This window comes from Cetorhinus maximus, chromosome 21 (assembly GCF_964194155.1).
Source record: "Cetorhinus maximus chromosome 21, sCetMax3.hap1.1, whole genome shotgun sequence".
Classification (NCBI taxonomy): Eukaryota; Metazoa; Chordata; class Chondrichthyes; order Lamniformes; family Cetorhinidae; genus Cetorhinus; species Cetorhinus maximus.
Genome location: NC_135899.1, coordinates 82,736,387 through 82,757,261, shown reverse-complemented (window position 1 = coordinate 82,757,261; position 20,875 = coordinate 82,736,387). Strand labels below are relative to the sequence as shown.

At 44.6% G+C, this 20,875-nt stretch overlaps 1 protein-coding gene across 1 annotated transcript in view; it reads left to right on the top strand.

Annotated features, from left to right (window-relative positions):
* LOC144696069 (parkin coregulated gene protein) overlaps positions 1-20,875 on the top strand; it is a 646,838-nt gene that overhangs the window by 88,987 nt on the left and 536,976 nt on the right. The gene's annotated exons all lie outside the window — the stretch shown is intronic.

The window sequence follows — 20,875 nt, the reverse complement described above, 5'->3', positions numbered from 1 at the left end:
CAAGAGAGAATTTCCCCTTGACATTGCTGAATTTCCCACTATTAATACTCTGAGGGTTATTATTGAGCTGAAACTGAACTGAAACAGCCATATAAATACTGTGGCTATCAGAGGCTGGGAATTCTGAGACAAGTAATTCAACCTCCTGAGTCCCCATAGTCTGCCTACCATCAACAAGGCATAAGTCAGGAGCATGATGGATATGCTCCACTTGCCTGGATGTGCACAGCTCCAACAACACTCAAGAAGCTTGACACCATCTAGGGCAGAGAAGCCTGCTTAATTGACACCCTATTCATCACTTAAACATGCACTCCTTCCACCACTGACGCACAGTGGCAACAGTGTGTATATATACAAGGTGCACTGCAGCAACTCACCAAGGCTCCTTCCACAGCACCTTCCAAACCGGTGACCACTACCACCTAAAAAGACAAGGGCAGCAGGTACATGGGAACACCACCACCTGCAAGTTCCCTTCCAAGTCACTCCCCATCCTGACTTGGAAATATATCGGCCGTTCCTTCACTGTCGCTGGGTCAAAATCCTGGAACTCCCTCCCTAACAGCGCTGTGGGTGTACCTGCAGCGGCTCACAAAGGCAGCTCACTGCCACCTTCTTAAGGGCAGTTTGGGATGGGCAATAAATGCTGACCTTGTCAGCAACGCCCACATCCTGTGAAAGAATGAGAAAAGTAGGGCAGCTCTCCCTCAGCACTGCAGTAATTTTTGTGATCAAGAGTGGGAACTTGGATTCAGAAGCTTGTGATTCAGAGATGAGAACGCTATACCCACAGCGGACAGACACAGAGACAGAGGAAAAATTCATGCATGCAAATATCTGACCTGTAACACTGTGTTTTCTGATGGCTGTTGTGAAATTCCCTACCCTCCATGGGTATAGAATCATTGAGTGATGTCACATAGCAGGAGCCCATTTGGACCATCGTGCCCGTGCTAGCTCTTAACAGCTATCCAATTAGCCCCACTCCCCTGCCCTTTCCCCCTATAGCCCTGGAAAAACTTTTCCCCTTCAAAACTTTCCAATGACAATTTGAACATGCATTCCGATCATAACAGCTCACTGTACAAAAAAAAATAAGATTCTTTTCATCCTGCCTCTGGTTCTTTTGTCAATTACGTTAAATTAGCTAAGTTTCTTGCGGCAGTAATATATGGAAGCTGTTCCATTGCATATCAATTCCCCTGTCAAAGTTTCAGATGCAAATATGGAATTACAATGTCTGCCTGAAGGAAGCCTTGATAGACCTGAGTGCAAATCAAAGATAGGGCTACAATATTGTAGCTGAATTCTGTGCCCTGTAATTATGTAGAACTAGGTAGGGCATTGGCAATACAGTCTCGCAAATGTTCCCCTTTAAAGTGAAATAGTCCCATGAGAACCACTAAAGATAGGGTCCTACTCTTGGGGCACCCACTGGCATGCCCGGGAGTGGTTGGGGACCTGGCGCAAGTCCGTGGCAGCCGGCCGAACCCAACTAATGGCAGCAAACTCATGAATGCGGGTGATGCCAGCTTGCCACCAGGTTCCGTGGCAGAGACGGCTCTGGTGTTGGGAAACAGGCATGACCTGATGGTGGGGCAGAAGCTGGCGCCTTATTTAAAAGGCAGCCAGCCCCATGTGAGAGTCGGACGTTGCCTTGCAGTTTTTTTTAAAAAAAGCTCTGCAGTTTAAGTCCCCGGCAGCAGAATTTCTGTTGCTCCAGCTCGAAAAGGCGTAAAAGTCCAGGGTGAAGATTCCTCCTCCACCACACAAGACTATTCGGTGGCGTCAATGGGTTGAGCTGAGGCCTGAGATGTCACAGTCCAGCTAACGCATCCCCCCCCTCCTCCCCAGCAGTTGAGGATGAAGAAGGACAGGGTGGACGATTCCCATGCTGCCATTACCTCTCTCTTTCCTTGCAGGCAGCCTCCTGAGTGCCCTTCCCTTAGGCACTCAGATCTGTGATGCCACTTGAAGGGACGGTCCCTCTGCGCCTCAATTGTGCGCCGCCCCTCTTAAATTCTGCGTTTCCTGCCTGAGGCCCCACTTCTCCAAGAATCTCCGAGATCAACCATGTGCCCCTTTGACTCAGTCTCCTGGAAGTCCAAAGGACATTGAGTCAAGGAAGCCACATGTAAGTCACCAGCTTTCACTGGTGGGCTACTGAATGCACGAGGGACACACCTGAGTTTCACTCATTGGGTAGGCAGAATTAGATCGCGTTGAATTACATTTAGATTGTATGCAAGTGGACAATTAAACATATCAATGAGTTTCCTGCTGCTAACGGACAAGTTTCCTGTTTTGTTACCTTCCCACCATTGATTTAATCACTTACAGTTTTCCCACCACCAGGATTCTGACAAACGTTCTCTCGCAATTCTCCATACCCGCCCGCCATCTTGCCCACTCCCACGGGCTCCACAGAATCCAGCCCAGGGAGTCCCTTCTCTTTCCCTGTTAGTCAGTTCTTACTGACTGGGTGGCTTTACTATATTTTTAGCATGGTTGTGGTCAGACTGGCTGCAAAGTTGGCTCATCGGGTTCAATCCCTGTTCAATACTTACTCTATGTTGAATCAGGAACAGTAACATGGTCGTTATGTTACTGGACGAGTAATCCACAGGTCTAGCTGAATGATCTGAAAACGTGAGTTCAAATCCCCCTCAGCCGCTGGAGAATAGAAATTCCATGAATTAAATAAATCTGATAATGGTGACCATGTAGCTACCAGATTGTCATAATGAACCCATCTGCTTCAGTTTAGGGAGTGTCCCTTTAGGGAAAGAAATGCCAGACTCCATGCTATGACTCTTATCTTTCGTAAGCCATTCAGTTGTTTTCAAGAAGGTGGCCTACCACCACCTTCACAAGGACAATTAGGGCTGGTCTCGCCAGTGATACCCAGGTCCTGTGAATGAACGAAGAAACATTAGCTGACCTTACCCAGTAAGAGACATGCTGCAACTGCCTCCAGTGTACATGGTTATGAAGGAGAAAATCTCATTCCGTATCATTCTCCAGCTCTGTCGGCAACCTCTCGAGTTGAGGGCAATTCTTTCTTGCGGATGCCTGGGTGGAAGTGAGATGTCAGTGTTGGCTGTGAACTCGTTGATGGCTTTTGAACCCTACCTTAGCCTTGCATGCTGTCCCACAGTGAGGACTTCAGGTGTGAGCTGGTAAGGTCGGGGTAAACTACTGCCTGATACATTTTATGCTTAGTGTTGAGTCCGATATCATGATTCTCGAAAACTTGAGTGTGTAATTTACTGAGGCTGAGCTAGTACGAGGCATTTGGTGGTGTGTCTAATGTCAATGTTTTGGGTTAGATAGCTTTCAAGATATGGGACATTTTTCAATACTTCAATTGAACGCATTGGTTTTGGTACATTTGGTGTGGGTTCGCCGAGGACATTGGCCTTCCTGGGGCTCAGGCCGGGTCCCGTACTCTTGTCGGCTTCGGTGATCAACTATCTGTTGTAGCTCTTCCTCAGTGTGAGCACTAACTTGTGCATTGTCAGCATACTGTAATTCTACTACAGAAGGCTATGTCATCGCACAAACCCTACTCTCAATCTTTCTCGAGGCAATGCTGAACCTTGTTACCGACAGGCACTCCCCGCCAGGTGTGGTAATAACTTATCGCATTGATGGTAAACTCTTCAACATCCACCACAAGCAAGGCAACAACCACTTCTGTTAGAGAACTACATTCGCCAGCTAGTGCTACTGGGGAAGTAGTTCACTAGCGTAGCATTTCTAATGGTGCTACGCAGACTTGCGTTGATTTCCACGGGGTGTAGTGTAGTGGGGTGTGGTCAATGCCGCAGACAGATTCCCGCCTTGCCTGCATTGGCTTTCTCCATTGATATCATCAAAGAAAGCCACGCAGAACATGCAGGTGGTTACGAACATAAGAAATAGGAGCAGGAGTAGGCCATTCGGCCCCTCGAGCCTGCTCCTCCATTCAACAAGATCAGGGCTGACCAATTTGTGTTTCGAGTTCCACTTATTGCCAGCCCCAGGGTAAAGGATGAATGAATTTCTCCCCCCTGCGTCTTTGTGTGTACAAGGATACTTAAAGGCATCTCTGTGCTTGACTCATAGGGCAGAATTTTTCGGCCCCGTCGTAGCGGGGGCGGGGCTGGGGCCGGGCCTGGAAAATGCGGCAAGCCATTCAAAAGTCCATTGATTTCGGTGGGACCGGAAAATCCCACCGGCGGGAGGGGCCGGAAAATTCCATTCATAAATTCAAATAGTATAGTAACACTCACAGAGGAGCAATAGCCGGTTAGGCACAGTGTTGGAGGAGGACCATTGCACAGAGAACTGTATTCCAATCAACACTCAACTCTCTCTCTCGTCCATCAATGGTGTTTGATGCCTTGTCAATTGTGAATTTTCGAATTGAGATTGACAGATTTTTGTTAACCAAAGGAACTAAGGGAAATGGGTCAGGTCACAGGTCAGCCACGGTCTCACTGATTGTCAAAATAGGCTCGAGGGGCTAAATGGCCTCCTGCTGTTCCTATTTTCCTTATGGTCCTACTTTCAAGAGCAAGAATGAAAAATATTACTCGGTAAAATTACTTTTTTAATATCGGGTTATTCCACATAACGTGAATTAAAACATGAAAGCCATGTAATTCATCCTTATCTCATTCAATATTCGCCAAATCACCAATGTGATATTGCAGGAACTGCAGGTTGGTTTGCAAGAATCATCACCATTGCACAGCCTGTGAGTGTGTGTAGGAGAACTGAGGTCACAGCCCTATAGCCCTAATTCCAACCCCTACTTTGTGCCTTGCAAAACGATTCCTTCGATTCATCCTCTGAAATGTTTTGTGTCAAAGTATATGTAACTAGAAAGCACTCTCAAGACTAACAGGAAGGTGGGCAAACAATTGTCTTCTTAGGTATTTTTAATCAGAAATCTGTGAAGATGACAGGACAAGAAATTTGTTAAAAAGGATCCTGGGCAATATATATAGAGGCATACAGCAAGAAAGTTATGCTAAGCCTTTATAAAGCTCTGGGTAGGCCCCTGCTGGAATGTTGACGCTATTTCTGGGCACTACACTTTAGGAAGACTGTCCAAGGCCTTAGAGAGGGTCCAGAGGCTGAAGGACTTCAGTTACATGGAAAGACTGGAGAAATCCAGATGCTCTTAGAGCAGGAAAGGTTAAGAGATTTGATGGAGGTGTTTAAAATCATGAAGGGTTTTAATCAATAAGTAGAAACTGTCTCCAATGGCAGAAAATTCATTAGGAGGTAGATTTAAGGTAATTGGCCAAACAGTCAGAGGAAAGATGAGGAAAAAGACTTTAGCATGGTGACTTGTTCTGGTCTGCAATGCACTGCCTGGAACAGCGATGGAAGCAGATTCAATAATAACTTTCAAAAGGAATTTAATAAATACTTGAAGGGAAAACATCTTGAGGAATAAAGTGGGGGAGTGGGAGTAATTGGATAGCTCTTTCAAAGAGCTAGCACGGCACAAGGGACCAAATGGCCTCCTGCCATGCTGTATCATTCCATAATTTTATGAATCAATTCCCTTTGTCTAAAATAGGACAATCGTGACATTGATCCTAAATTCACCTTTCACCAGTTGAGCCTGTGGTCTTTTGTCTCATCTTAACCCCTAACAGTGAGTATTATAAATCAGCTAACGTTATTCATCTTTTTTAATGTCTCTTCTCTGTTGCCTCCTTTTAAGTCTGAAGAGTTTTAAATTCCTCCAGACTTTCTTTATAATTGAATGCTGTGACACAGGGATCAGTTTGTTTGCTCTTCTCTGTACTGTTTCCAGACATGAATGATTTTCAGATGTTTCAGTAGCAGTGGAATCTGCTTTTAGTGCCATCATGTGTAGTAACTATGCAGATATAGCACTTTAGTCCCCACTTTCCAAAAACATGTGCGCCATCTCTTGTGCCTTTTCCGCGGGTTGTGTCGAATAGCTTTGTGCTGATGTAGCTTCCACCCCTGAGCAACTTTGTGATATGGCTTCACAATACAATTGGACTTGAATCAGATACACTTACATTGTGACCTCTGCAACAGTCATTTTGGGGATCTGCCCAAATTGATCACAACAAAATTCCAATGAATATATAAGAGCATTGACAGTTAAGGCGGTGCACCCGTGTTTATTGGCAATCTCAAGGGCCTTGTACACAAATTTGGCTGTTGGGATTGAGCACTGGTCTTCAGCTTCATCAATACCCATATATTTTGGCCTTTTAAACTGAGGACAAACCTAGATTCTGAATGCTTATCCATGCCACAGTGACAGAAAATCAATAGCAAACAACCAGGGAGAATTACAAACATGATTGATCCATCAAACAAGTTAAATTGATCCAGAAAGTTATTTGATTCCCTTATGAGGTCTGGCCACACGATGGCAACCTTGCTTCTTAAGAGTTGGCACAATTTTAATTGGAGTTGTTTAGTATTAGGGAAAAATGATGCAAAAGGTCTTGGAGCATTTCAATCTGGGAAAGGTTGATTTTAATGAAGTAACACTTGAAACCTGCAAAGATATTCCTGGAAGGTTAACCAGTTCCTCAGAGGCCTAACACTTTTGGAAGAGGATAAAGTCCTGCTTTCTAGGTTTACCCCTGTGGCTTAGAATGTTTACTCAGTGACTAATACAAACCAGGAAGGCCAGTTGTCCAATCCTGGGTCTATGCCAAGTCGGTTGAGCTTAGCTAGGCGGTTGGGAGGGCCTAGAACTGCTTTCAAAATCTGTAAATTTAGGGAAGTTCACCAAGGGTTCCATCTCCACTTCCTCATCCAGGAACCAACTGTCCTGCCTCCAAACCCCTCTGAAGACATATATATATGGACTCCAGGTGCAAACAGGGTCACGGTCAGGTGCGTGACGCCCCAAGATTCAATAACCGACCATCACTCACATTCAAGGACACTAGAATATAGCAGGCTGAATGGGCCTCATGGAACAGATCAGGAGGGGAGAGCACGTGAAGAATTGGCAAAAAGTAGGGAGAAATCATAGCTGCACAGGACACCAATCTTAGAATCATCTAACAGAAAAGGAGGCCACTCATCCCATCATGCCTGTGCCGCCCCTTTGAAAGAGTTACATCTATAACCCATCTTTTGCCCCATAACCCTGCTAATTAGTTCTCTGTAAATACATGTCTTTTGAAAGTTACTTTGGATTTTGACCACCCTTTCAGGTAATGTGATCCAGAACTCTCAACAAACTTTTATGCAAAAAAAAAAAATTATCTTCATTCCTCTTCTAAATCTTCTGCCAATTATTTTAAATCCCTGATCTCTGGTTACTGAGCCAGTTGCCAAAGGAAACAGTTTTTCTCTCTACTTGCTCAATCAAAGCCACTCCGTATTTTGAAAATCTCCGTCTGACCTTCTCTGCTCTGAGGAGAACAATCCCAGATTTTCCAAATTCTCCACATAACTGAAGTCCCTCACTGGTATCATCCCGGTAAACCTTCTCTATGCTCTCTCCAAGTCCTTGACATCCTTCCTAAAGTGCGGTGTTCAGAATTGCACATGAGAGCCAGTAAACAGCAATAAAAGTTGGGATGGAAAATTGAGTTTTAGATTTGACTCAAATCCTGATTTGTACCCTACTGTCTCTCCGATAATGCTTTATGTGGGCAGACCAATCCTGTTTGGTATTTATTGTGGTACAGTATCTGTCATGAGCCCAACGAGCCTCTAATAATGTGCATAATCATGTCCTTTAATTGATAGTTATTTGAATCTAGTATTTCTTTCATTGAATATTTAGTTAATTAAGCAGATGCCTGTTTTACTGGATGCATTTACCAACAGGCAAGTGGAATAATCCACCAGATCTTTCCAGTGCCCTATTATATGAGCTTTATGGTGTACGTGATCACAAGGACAGGCAGCCATTGGCTTGATTCAAAATTATTTCATCAGAAAATGGAGGTCACCAAAAGCACCTACCTCTTAATTTACCAAACTTTGCTTGTTTTTATTTAACAATCAAAAAGAGGGGAAAGAAAGATGGACATGCAATTCAGAGGAACAATAACCTTTTTATGAGTGCAGAACAGTGGCCATGGCGATTGAGGCTGACAGGCCTTTCAATATTCTATTTGGATGCTTAATCTGACTTTTTATTGACTGGCAATGCCTTGATATGGAGCGTACTTCCTGTATCTTTGACCCAATCCCTATCTTTCACAAATTATATAATATATTCCCTTTCAGCCGAGATGTTGAACTCACGCCTCAAAATAAAACCAAATGTCTGGTGTAGGAATCAGAAATGGGCAAAGCCACTGGATTAGTATCAAAAGTAAATGTTTTTACTGACTGCAGGAGCTGTACTATCTAATTTACAAAGTATCATTTGTCTGGTATTACAGGAGCTATCGATTGTACCTGTGCAAGGATTTGTGCTTATCCTAATGCTGCTGGATCTCTTAACCATCCTTCAGATGCTGATTTTTCTGTTGTTTTAAGTTGGGACCTGACTCCTCATTAACCCTGCCCCCACTCCCCATCTTTTGCCAAGATGTTTACGGGCAGAGTGCACTAAGGAATACTTGGCTACTTTGTTAGGGATATTGGAAGGTCGAGAACCAGAGGACACTAATTTAAAGTGATTGGCAAAAGATCCAGTGAGTGGTTAGGATCTGGAATGGTGGAGGCAGGTTCAACTGAGATGTTCAAAAGAGAATTAGATAAGCGCAAGAACGGAAAAGAAATTACAGAGTCACGGAGAAAGGGCTGGGGCTTGGGACTAGCCAGATCAATTTTGCAGAGTGCTGGCACAGGTTCAACGAGCTGAATGGCCACCTTCTGTGCCACAACCATTCTTCGATTCTATAACATTTCCTGCAAAGAATATACTCCTGGCACCCTCATTCTAACACATGTAATTAATGTTTGAAATGTATCTGTACTGAGGAATATTTTTTATGAACAGTACCAAACTGTATGGTGATTCTGCTTAATAAGAGTGTAAGACGCTTAACCAGGAGGGTCTCACTACCCTCTCGAGTCCTCACCCCGTACTTGGTATCAATGTCACAAAGCAAACTATGGATACAATTTCTACATTATGTGGAAAATCTTTATTAACCCACTAAGCAATAGTATATACTTACACCACCAGTTGCTTAGTCAGACCTGCGTGCAGGAGCTCGTCCCCGGGTGGTCGGTCCGCTGAGTGAATTCCTCCACACGACTTCCTGTGACTGACCAAATCACACTTCCTGTTTGCAGCCCCAATGTCCTTGGGAGCTGTGGCTTTATACCCCTTTTCTGACCCTGGTCTCTCGGCACATAAGGTAATGTCTTAAATCGAGTCATCCGATTGGATTATTAACCCCACCCTGGCCATGCAAAGACAGCCTGCACGTGGTCGTTTCCTGCTCTCAGCAGGGGACGTCTCCAGGTACCTGCCAGCAATGGATGTGATTCCTGTATCTTGGTAAGGCGGCAGGAAAGCCGTTCACACATACCCAAGAGGCTATTGTCTAGACCAGTTTCTGTAATCGGGGTGTCTGGTGCTTAGCCACCGACCCAGTGACATGCCCTGATACCCCTGTGTCTGTGTATCCTTGTCCAGTCTTTATTTTTTTTTAAGAAGTTTCACATAAGCCTCAGAGTTGGCGTCTTTGGTCAAAAATCATCTCCCTTCGTCCGATGTCCTCCGCACTCCATGTTCCTACCACCCGGTTCTGAGCTCAGGACGTTGGTCCACCTCACAGCTGGTTACATTTTGACACAAGTATAAAGATGATACGTATTAAAAAGAAACAAAGGGAGGCCTTACAGCATCGCAGAAATACACAAAATATCAAAACGCCTTACAGCATCCATCTTTAAGTGTATATTTTCGCCTACGAACATTATTACATTTGTGAATCAAATCCATTCACCTCATTCTGCCCCATCAGTAACATTTTCATTCATTGTTCTACTCTCCTATACTTGTGTCAACGACATCGATCATACAACAAATATACAACAATAAACGACTGTACAACAATCAGTACGTGAGATATAATTTGTATCCAAGGATGTATTTCGAGGTTAAGACCAAGGTCCCGCCAGTGGCTATCACTACCAATGCCTGGTATTTCCCTGTTCTTTTGTTGAAGGGTATAGAGATGTTTGTTGGAAGTGTTAATCCTCTGTAACAGTTCTATAAGATGTTTGAGCGACAGGGGTAAATTATACCCAAAATGGGCAACATACTCAAGTAGCTGTTCTTTCAAGTCATCCTTTACAGTAATATTCACCTGCCGATAGGCTTGAGCATTTAATCATACCCGTGCACCCAGTCTAACAGGTCAAACTGTTGTAAGACAACAAGTCCCATCCGGGATAGGACAGGTCAGGTCCCCGAACTGGTAATCCCAGTGTGTGGTTGTGACACAATATCTCCTCCTTTCCTTTGTATGTTACGTGTGTAGGAAATTCTGCTCCCTGGGTCACCATGATCATGCAGTTGGGCCCCTCCTGACCCCAGGTGAACTCGTGGGTCGGTGCTGCTCTTTCAGTTACACCGTACGGGCAAACAAAAGTATCCCCTCTTCGAGCGCACCCAGACAAATCCGGGGCTGCCCAAGTACTCCGTCCACTGTGCCACGTACCTAGGGTGTTGATCATAACGTGACACATGGCCCTGACTTGCTTTTGTTTTTGGCTCTAAGAAGAGGATTAGGTTTCTCCCCTTCCTTTAGGACAGGATAATACAGAGCCAGCCCGAGCATGCCCATAGCTACTCTTCCTCAGGTAGCACTCATGTTTCACCGGGTACACCTGTACCAGTCCCCTGATATTTTACAGATATCGGTGATAGGTTGATAAGTGGACATAGCCCTGAGATGTTTATCAGTGACCCAGGAAGGCAATCTCCCTTCCACAATCCTGTAGAGAGTTTTCACAGGCCTGTTCCATCAGCCAAGAACCACACGTTGTGCAAGCATCATTTTCCGCAGCTTCCACAGGGGCATTCTTATCCTCTTTCAGAATTTCATTCATGCGGTGGGCAATGTCTTTCCAATTCCCCCACCACATCTTGCAAATGAACGGTCATCATTTGGTCTTCCTCTAGTTCATCCTGTTCCACATCATTCTTTTCATTCAATATCTCCCTTAAACTATTAATCTAAAGTGGCTAAATCTGAACTATTTACAAGTGATGTCCCAGTGTTAAATATGGTTGCCGGGTCATTAATCGAGCTACGCCATAGCCGCCCGTGCCAGTGAGATTTAGTTTGATTCCCTGAATCCTCATACAGACTGGCACGTTCACCCTAGTCAATCACAGGGCATTACCCTGGGTCTCTGGGTTACCAGTCCAGTGACAATACCACTAAACCACCACCTCCCCTAAATTGATAGCTGGCAAATGTGTGGAGAAAATAACATACAAAGTGAGAGAGTAATGAAATGAATAACCACTGAGAGATTTCTTTCCCTGTTTTGCCGCTGCTATTTCTCCTGGTAGAAGTTGGCAATTCTCTATTACCTTGCACAAATGGCCATTCCTCATGTCCGAGCTTAGACAGTGGATGACATTGACGCGATTCCATCCCTAACCGATGACCATACCTCCTCAATCTCCGGCTCAGGTTAGTAGGTAGAGTTCAGGAACTGGAACGCTGGACTCCCTCCCAGCAATGCCCAGAAAGATTTTTCTTTACATAGCGCCTTTCACAGCCTCAGGTTGTTCCAAAGCATTATACAGCCAATGAAGTGCTTTCAAAGTGCAGTTGTTGTAAATTAGGAATCATGGCAGCCAATTTGCACACAGCAAGGTCCCACACCCAGCAATGTCCTAATGACCAGATAATCTATTTTGGTGATTTTGATTGTGGGATCCCTATTGGGCATCTTGCTGGGGATAACTCACCTGCTCTCCTTTGAAATAGTCTGAAAAAAGCCTTTATGCCCACATTAGACAGCAGCCAGGGCCCATCGTTTAATGTCTCGCCTGAAAGTGCTTAATACACCCTCAAAACAGCGCTGGAGAGTCAGCCTAGATTTATCTGCTCTGAGTCAGAAGGCTGTGGCTTCAAGCCCCCCACAAGGGACTTGAGCACAGAAATTTAGGCTCACACTCCAGTGCAGTACCCGAAGGAGTGCTGCACGGTTGGTGATGCTGTCTTTCAGATGTTATGTTAATAAACCTGAGGCCTTCTTTGTCCTCCCAGGTATATGTAAAAGGTCACACAGCATTATTTTGAAGAAGATGAGAGGAGTTATCCACTGAGTCCTGGTCAATATTTATCCTACAATCAATGTCACAAAAGCAGGTTATCTGACCGTTATGACATTGCTGCTTGTGGGAGCTTGCTGTGCACAAATTGGCTGCCGTGTTTCCTATATTACGGCAGTGGTTACACATCGGGGCCGGGATTTCCTGGCCCCGCCCACCTCCGGGATCTTCCGGTCCTGCTAAAAGTCAATGGCTGACCTCCCACATCCTCCGCAGGGGCTCCCACCACGGAGGGGCTGGAAAATCCCAGGCCCAGGAGCGCTGCGTTGGCTGTAGAGTGCTTCGGGATGTTCTGATGTCGTGAAAAGTGCCGCATGAATGCAAAGCTTTCTTTCTCACTTTGGAGACTGGTTGAGGGATAAAAATTGGTGTTGAACCCACAACGTTCTCAGCGGGGGACATATTATTTATTCAGTTTTTAAATTTAAATTTTATTTTTAATAGCTTTTGGAAACCTCATCCCGCCCGTGAGGTTTCCTAAAAAGTGCAAAGGCCGCTTGGCCTTTTCACCTGCCCGCCAACTGTAAGGTTGGACAGGCAGCGAAAAATGTAAATTAAATACGACTCTAAGAGCCTTAACAGGCCTTTTCATTGTTGGCAGGCACGCTGCTGATTCCCGTGCACGCCCGCCGACGGAGATATCGCGTGACTGTGCGTTGACGTCAGGGCACTCGCCCGATGCCAACGCGCATCATATTATGCTCAAGCGGGTCAGGCTTGCGCCCGCCCTCCGAGGTAAAAATTTTGCCCCATAATCCAACATCGCACCCGAAAGCAGAACTTCCAATAATACTCCCTCGGCATTGGGACTGAAGCGTTAGCCCAGATTATGAGCCCCATTCTCCAGAGTGGACCTTGACTCCATGACCTTCCGATGCATGCGGAGCACACTACCACTGAACCAAGGCTGGTTTGAAGTTAAGTCGCTGTCCGGCGTGGTGCTGAATCCCACAGAAGGACCTGGGTTGTTCATGGGGTCTGTGCTCAGTTGACTGATCCACGCCAGCCAGCAGCATGTGTGCAACACAGGCGTCAGTCGTGGCTCAGTTGGAAACTGAGTGAGAACGTTGTTCCCACCCAACATGTCCAACATTCCTTCCGTACTGCACTGGAGCGTCAGCCTAAATTTCTGTGCTCAGGTACCTTGTGTGGGGCTTGAAGCCACAGCCTTCTAACTCAGAGTTGAAATTGCAACCAACTGAGCCCCGACTGACACTCTATGGGATCTTACTGTGCACAATTTGGCTACTTCCTTCGATGTGTTTACAATAGTGATGATACACCATTGGCCCGTTAAGGACTTTGGAGTTTTCTGAAAGGCTCAATGTTAATGCAGGTTCTTTCTTTCTTTCTTTCTTTGATACAACAGTGAGAAAACTTAATGGGTTTATTTTCCTTTTAGCTAATTGTGAGGCCGTGAGGGCATCATACTGCGGATACGCTGGAGCCAGCAACATAGCCTCATGACCGACCTCTCTAAAACACAGTGACATCCACAAAAGCTTCATCTTTAATTAAATGGTATTGAAGGCTGTTTTACCCTATTTAAAGTTATTTTGGATGTATTTTTAGAAATCCATGAACTCTCTCCAGAAACACAATGACAGTGCCTGAGATTCTACGTGTCTCCCTGGACTGCTACATCTTTCTACAGAAAGCGGTAGTTACTGTAGCAACCCTAAATCACAATAACACTAATCAGTCATAGACCATTGCACTAAACAGCATGGTGAATTTATGTACGGCGTTGTGATTTTTAGCATAAATTGTCAATCTTACGCTGTTAGATTGTTTAATATACCCTGGTATAATCAACCGAGTTGAAAATAGAAACTTACATTAGCTTTTATTTTGCATGGCCAATTTTTCACCATTTTGGTACAGTATTACATTGGTTTTTAAGTGCTCAGCACAATATACAATTTAAATCAGAACATTGGCAACAAAACAAGCAATCAGCGATAATAGAAACATTTAGCAATTCAGAATGATTTTGTGCAATTTTAGCTTTTCAGATTATACTCTAAAGAAGATTGCAGGAGTCTAATCTTTGCTGTAAAATTCTGGGAATGAGCATCTTAATAGCCTAGTGGGTTAAGGTACTGTCCTGCGTGTACAAGGAATTAGGTTGTGCAGGCTAGATGCCGGCACTATCATTTTTAATTAATTTTTGCTCCTGACCCTGCTGGCAAGTGTGAATATGAGCTGAGGTTAGATTGTAATATCTCCCCGCACGATCTTCACAGTTGATGGGAGCAGGGTTGGGTGCTGGGGGGGTGGTTGTTGGGGGGTTTGGGTCTACTTTATAAACTAAAAACTGCCGAAGTGAAATCTTCGAATTAACTGTTACTATGAAGTCCCAGGATTGAGTTGGTTTTTCCTATTTTATCACTCATGTCTTGTCTTTCAAGGCATCGCTTTATCAATAGATTATTTCAAAGATGCCAGTAATGGTCATGGTCTTGATGACCTGCAGCTACATAACATCAGCAATACTTTCAAGTAATGAGATAACTCATTAAACATGGCCCAGTGCTTGTGAGACTGCACGTACTGTATGCTCAACACCATAGGAGTGTGAAGGGAATGCTGCAACTTGGCAACGAAAAGCTCGTCAAGCTTGACTCATTTGATTGATCAGCTCCTCGGACCTAAGTGGCAAGTTAGGTTCTTGATGACCGCTTTCAGGTTAGAAATTATTATTATTTGGATTCCGCCCTAGCATTTAGACCCTGTAATACAGGCGTGACTAAGACTAACTCATACCACAACTCAGAGAATCAGAGCCTCCCTTTAATTCTGGTATGAGAACTGTAGATGTAGAACCATTTTAGTTGAAAAAAGTATTCACAAGTGTTCACAAGACAGGAGAGGGTTTAATTTAGAACAGCCCTGATTTCTCCACTCACTACCCACCCGTACACAGAAAGGTGTTTTCGATTTTTGATTTCCTCTTTTGATTTCCCCAATCCTTCAGGTTTGGAGCGATCCAATCCTCGATTAATAATCCCACAGCAAACTTAAGATAAGATAAAATAAGAGGGTTGGTTTATTTCACACGCGCACACACACAGAATGCGGGAAAGCGGTTTCACAACCTTGGCAAAGGGGTCCGCTCCTTTTACATTCATACAATAAAAGAAGGATAAGGGAAAGAAAGGGGTTCAGGGCAAAGACCACGATAAAAATACGAATTATGGTTTCAAGCGAGTCCAGAGTCCAGAATCAATGTCCAATGAAGAATTCTTTCACAGAGTTTGGCTGGCTGAACACCGGTCGTGTAAGATTCACTTTTCCGGTGGTGTTGATGTCCCAAGATGAAATAGGCATGCAGAGGTTGAATCAGTTCTGTAGGCGATAGTACAAAACTTCTCAGCGGAGTCAAGTTAGATGGGGGCCAGTTGTCCAAACTGGCCAGAGCTGGCTGGTGCAGATGTCTCATCTACTATCCTTTGTGTTGGCTTGGCTGGAATGTTTATACCATGCAAGGAATGTTACATTCTGGAACTTTGATGTTTTTGCCTTTGTCCACTCTTAAACTGCTCAGAAACTTCCAGAGCTACCATCATGTGGTCAGCAGTGGTCATTTCATCAGTCCAGCCATTTGCCCATTTTAAAAGAGAAAGAATAATTTTATAAAGTAGCCAGGGTGACGTGGCTATATATATATATATATTATATATATATATTTTCCTTCATGTCTTCTGATTATGAAACATGTGACAAAAGAATGTTCAATATGCTTTATCTGGATTGTCTCCCATGCTTTGTGGCTCAGGGCTGTAGATCAGAATGTGGGTACTAATATTCCACTGTCCTGTGTATAGGGTTGCCAACTGTGATTAAATGTATTCCTGGAGGTTTCATTACATGACATTTCTCCCGCACTCCAGCCATTAGTTGGCCAATGCATCCATCTTTGTGACGTAATGCTTTCCTACGCCAACTTGAAAGCAAAAAGGCTCATTACAAAATTGGATGATGCTTGACTGTCAGCCAAACAGCCTTTCCCCCTGCCATTTTCAATATCTTTATATCTGGTAAAGAGAAATGTTCAAAGGAATTTTTTTTTAAAACTATCTTTTTTAATGTCCCAATGTTTTTTTTCTCCAGGGTTGTCACACCGCAGTGTCCTGGAGATTGATCTTCAACTCCTGGAGACTCCAGGCCCATCCTGGAGGGTTAGCAACCTTAACTGTGTAGGACTTTAGGAACTGGGGTAGGCCATTCAGCCCCTCGAATCTGTTCCACCATTTAATGAGATCATGGTTGACCTGTGTCCTAACTTATCCATTCACCTGCCCTGGCTCCAAGCCCCTTAATTGCCTTGGCTAATGAGGTTTATCAATCTCAGATTTAAAATTATTAATGGACATAACATCTACTGCTTTTTGTGGGAGACAGATCCACCCGCCGGCCATGCTTTGCACGAAGAGGTGTTTCCTAACTTCTCCGCTGAATGGTCTGTCTCTGATTTTAAGGTTACTTCCCCTTTCCCTCGACTCCATTGCAAGCAGTGGGAAAAAATAGTTCCTCCCCACCTAACCCTATTCTGTTTACACTGGATATTTTTAACACCTGCTGCCGTGCACCATTGCACGGTTTTGCCGTTTTTTGCAAAGCTGCTCATGGTGAGGTCAGAACGCAGCGTTGGAGAAAGGTGCAGGATGAAAAGAAACACCTCCTTCAGGCTTGAAGGAACTAACTAACATTGGAGGATGAATTGTTCAATGCACTGGGTGTAGTGACAGCATCATAGATGCACTCAAAAGGAATGTCCTTCGGATGTCACCACATAGTAATAAGAGTTGTTCGTCATCCATAGTTGAAATTTTGCTTCTTTAACAATTTTGCCCAAATCTTTCCATGGCCATTCCGTCTCTGTTAATTTCATATATATATAAAACCCAAACCCTATCCTATTTATTTTCATTGTGAAACTGCCATAAATGCACATTGTATGATGCAGCTCTTCTTCGCTCGACTTTCATTGTTTGGAAGAATACTACAAGATGAATGTGTTCATTGTAAAACCAAAATTTGTAAGGTAATGTTTATTGGCTTGTTTTTTTGTCAATATTTAAAAGCTGTCAGGGCTTTAATTCCTGGTGTAGTTTTACAATTGGAGCTTCTGTGAGCTGTACAGATGCACTTCCCTATCGATTGCAAATTGTATTTTAGAAAATGGCTTACATAGATAAAGCGATACATGGCAATCCACGCATAAAGACTGAATTTATGATCGTAGTTGAAGAATTCGGATTATCTAGAGTCGGTCAGTCCAGAGCCCTATGTTTTCCATTGCTGAGTGCTACATTAATATCCAAAGTAGCTAAACTGTTAATGTTTTTAATTTCCTATCAGGTTTATAAATTGGTAAAAGAGGGGAAAAAATGTGGGCGGGTGTGGAGAAAACTATTACTGCTACTTGTCCTCACTAAATTAAATAATACTGTCCTCACTAAATTAAAAATGTACTATTTTTAGTGAGACTTTTCTAATGCAGTTTATAATAAGGAATTATTTACAGGACAGAAACCTTGGTGCTAGGATAGGTGACCACCTGAAGAGTGCATCCTGTGGGAATGTCACTCCTCTGCTCTACTATCTGACAGTGTCCGCCCCAATCTTCTTTCCCTGCAATATGTCACTGGGTTGGTACTCCTCAGGCACGAATGTCCAACAGTCAGTACAGTTCCTTCACTATTAGATTAAACATTTCAAATACCTGCATGTAATATTTTTGCTTAATTAAGCTTCCTTGGTATCTTGTCCTCTGCTTCTCAACATACCATGGTTTTAATCATTTTCGATGTGCATTATGGTGAAAAACATGTCAGTGCAAAAGAATATAATATTTCCAGGTCAGGGATAGCACCCTGACTCAAGTCCAAAGCTCAAAGCTGCACTCTGATGGTTCTCCATGTGATATACAATCTCATATGTGGTGAAGTTGTCAAATTGATGTCAATTAATGCTGAATTTGGGCAGAGTTGTGTTTTAGCTGATGCTCACTAGGAACAAGAAGGACCCTCGATAAACTTAAGCTTCAAAATTCTTGCTGCCCCTATCCTGACTCACTGTGAGCCCCATTCGCCCATCACTTCTATGCTCGCTGGCCTACATTGGTACATGGTTAAGCAATGCCTCGATTTTGAAATTCTCTTCCTTGTTTTCAAATTGTGTCGCCTTTTCTTATCTCTAAAACCTCCTCTAATCCTCCAGCACTTTTCAACTCTGGCCACATGTGCATCCCCAATTTTAATCACTCCCACCATTGGCAGCCGTTCCTTCAGCTGGCAAGGCCTTAAGCTCTGGAGTTACCTCCCTAAACCTCTCTGCTTTTCTCTTTTAAGAGGTTCCTTAAAACCTACCTCACTGACTAGGTTTTTGGCCCTAATATATAACACTCCTGTGAAGTGCCTTGGGATATTTTACTATGTTAAAGGCACTATAGAAATGCAAACAGTTGTTGTTGTTAAGATTACTCAAACCCATTTCATTTACAACCCGCAAAGGCAGCAGCTGAGGGGGTATTTTTTACTCCATCAATCTCGATGGTCAGCTCTTGTGCCCATCGGGAAAGACCTGCAGATGTTGAAATGGGTCAGCACCTGTGGAGGGGGGGAACATTGGGTTCACTTTTCAGGATGATGGCAATTGGTCCGAACCGGAAGATGTTGGAGATGAGCAGCTTCGAAGCAGACACAGAGCTAGGGAACGGCAGAGTGTTAACAGAGACGAGAGGAGAGATCTGTGACTGAAAACCAGAATCCACAAACGAAAAGCCAGCATTCACATGGTCATAAGACACAGTCCCCACGTTTTAGTTGCAGAGCTCAATAATGCTGATAGGTTAATGAGACCCAGAGATCGATGTGAACATTTAATGAAATATCAATCAATTTAAATAATATTCATTAGGGCAACACCAATTCATTCTGTGAGATTGTGAGGAGCCCTCATACCCCAACAACAAACCCTGGTGCTAAAACAGTGGGACCTACATATGGTGGCATTAACCAGCACGGAGAGGTTAAAAAAAAAAGCCTTTGGACTTGGGCAAATATTTAAATTTCTGCTCCCACCCATCCGTACTTGGCAATGCATTTCTAAGAGAAGGTGCTTTGCAGGGCTGCAAATGTTCATGCCTGAATCTGACAGGAGTTTTTAAGGGCAGAATTTTCGGGTTGGTGTGCAGGCGTGTGCCCGACCTGCTCGAGCGTTAAAATAGCGTGTGATGGCATTTGGGGGGAGCGTCCCAACTACCTCCTGCACTTGCGTGATATTCCGGCTGGCAGGTGCACGCAAAAGTCGGAAGCACGCCAGACGACGGTTAGGAGAGGAATTAAGCCCATTAAAGTTGTAACTGTCCCCGATTTTTCATGGTCCGTCCAACTTCAGGGCTGAGAATGGGCGAATTGGCCAGGCAGCCTTTGCATTGTTCATGAAACCTCATCCAAAGGCGGGATGAGGTTTCTGTTATTAGATTTAAAAAAAAAATCTATGGACAGAATTTTTACAATGTATATGTTCAGGTGACTGTTTGTGATGCTGGGACATTTTCGTTCTGATTTAAAAATCTTTATTTAATGCTTTTGAAGTCTTCACTCCCTGAGGCAACTCTCTGCCTTCAGGGAGCTTTTATTCAGCGCTCGCCCGCGCCCGCGCTTATGTCAGCACCCACCCTCCTCCCGCCCCCCCACACCCCGGCAGTGCTGAGCGGTTCAGCGTGTGCTTCATGCTGGCCGTTAATTGGCCAGCGTGTGCTTCATGCTGGCCGTTAATTGGCCAGCGTGTGCTTCATGCTGGCCGTTAATTGGCCAGCGTGTGCTTCATGCTGGCCGTTAATTGGCCAGCGTGTGCTTCATGCTGGCCGTTAATTGGCCAGCGTGTGCTTCATGCTGGCCGTTAATTGGCCAGCGTGTGCTTCATGCTGGCCGTTAATTGGCCAGCGTGTGCTTCATGCTGGCCGTTAATTGGCCAGCGTGTGCTTCATGCTGGCCGTTAATTGGCCAGCGTGTGCTTCATGCTGGCCGTTAATTGGCCAGCGTGTGCTTCATGCTGGCCGTTAATTGGCCAGCGTGTGCTTCATGCTGGCCGTTAATTGGCCAGCGTGTGCTTCATGCTGGCCGTTAATTGGCCAGCGTGTGCTTCATGCTGGCCGTTAATTGGCCAGCGTGTGCTTCATGCTGGCCGTTAATTGGCCAGCGTGTGCTTCATGCTGGCCGTTAATTGGCCAGCGTGCGCTTCATGCTGGCCGTTAATTGGCCAGCGTGTGCTTCATGCTGGCCGTTAATTGGCCAGCGTGTGCTTCATGCTGGCCGTTAATTGGCCAGCCAGCATGGAATCATGGTCAGCGGCCGATCATGGGCAACGACCCTATCCCGGCCGCTCCCGGACCCGCCGATCGCGCCCGCCCGCCTGCCCACCGGCCTGAATATCCTGCCCAATGCTGTAGCTTTGCTCGCAGCTTAAGTCATGGTTTGAGTTTGCATTTCTGCTGTTCTGCTGAAAGGGGAAGAGACACGGGGATAAAGTGATGCGGGATTCCTGCAGACTGGGAGGGTTGAATTTTCTCAGCTCCCTGGTGGTGGGACCTCGAGA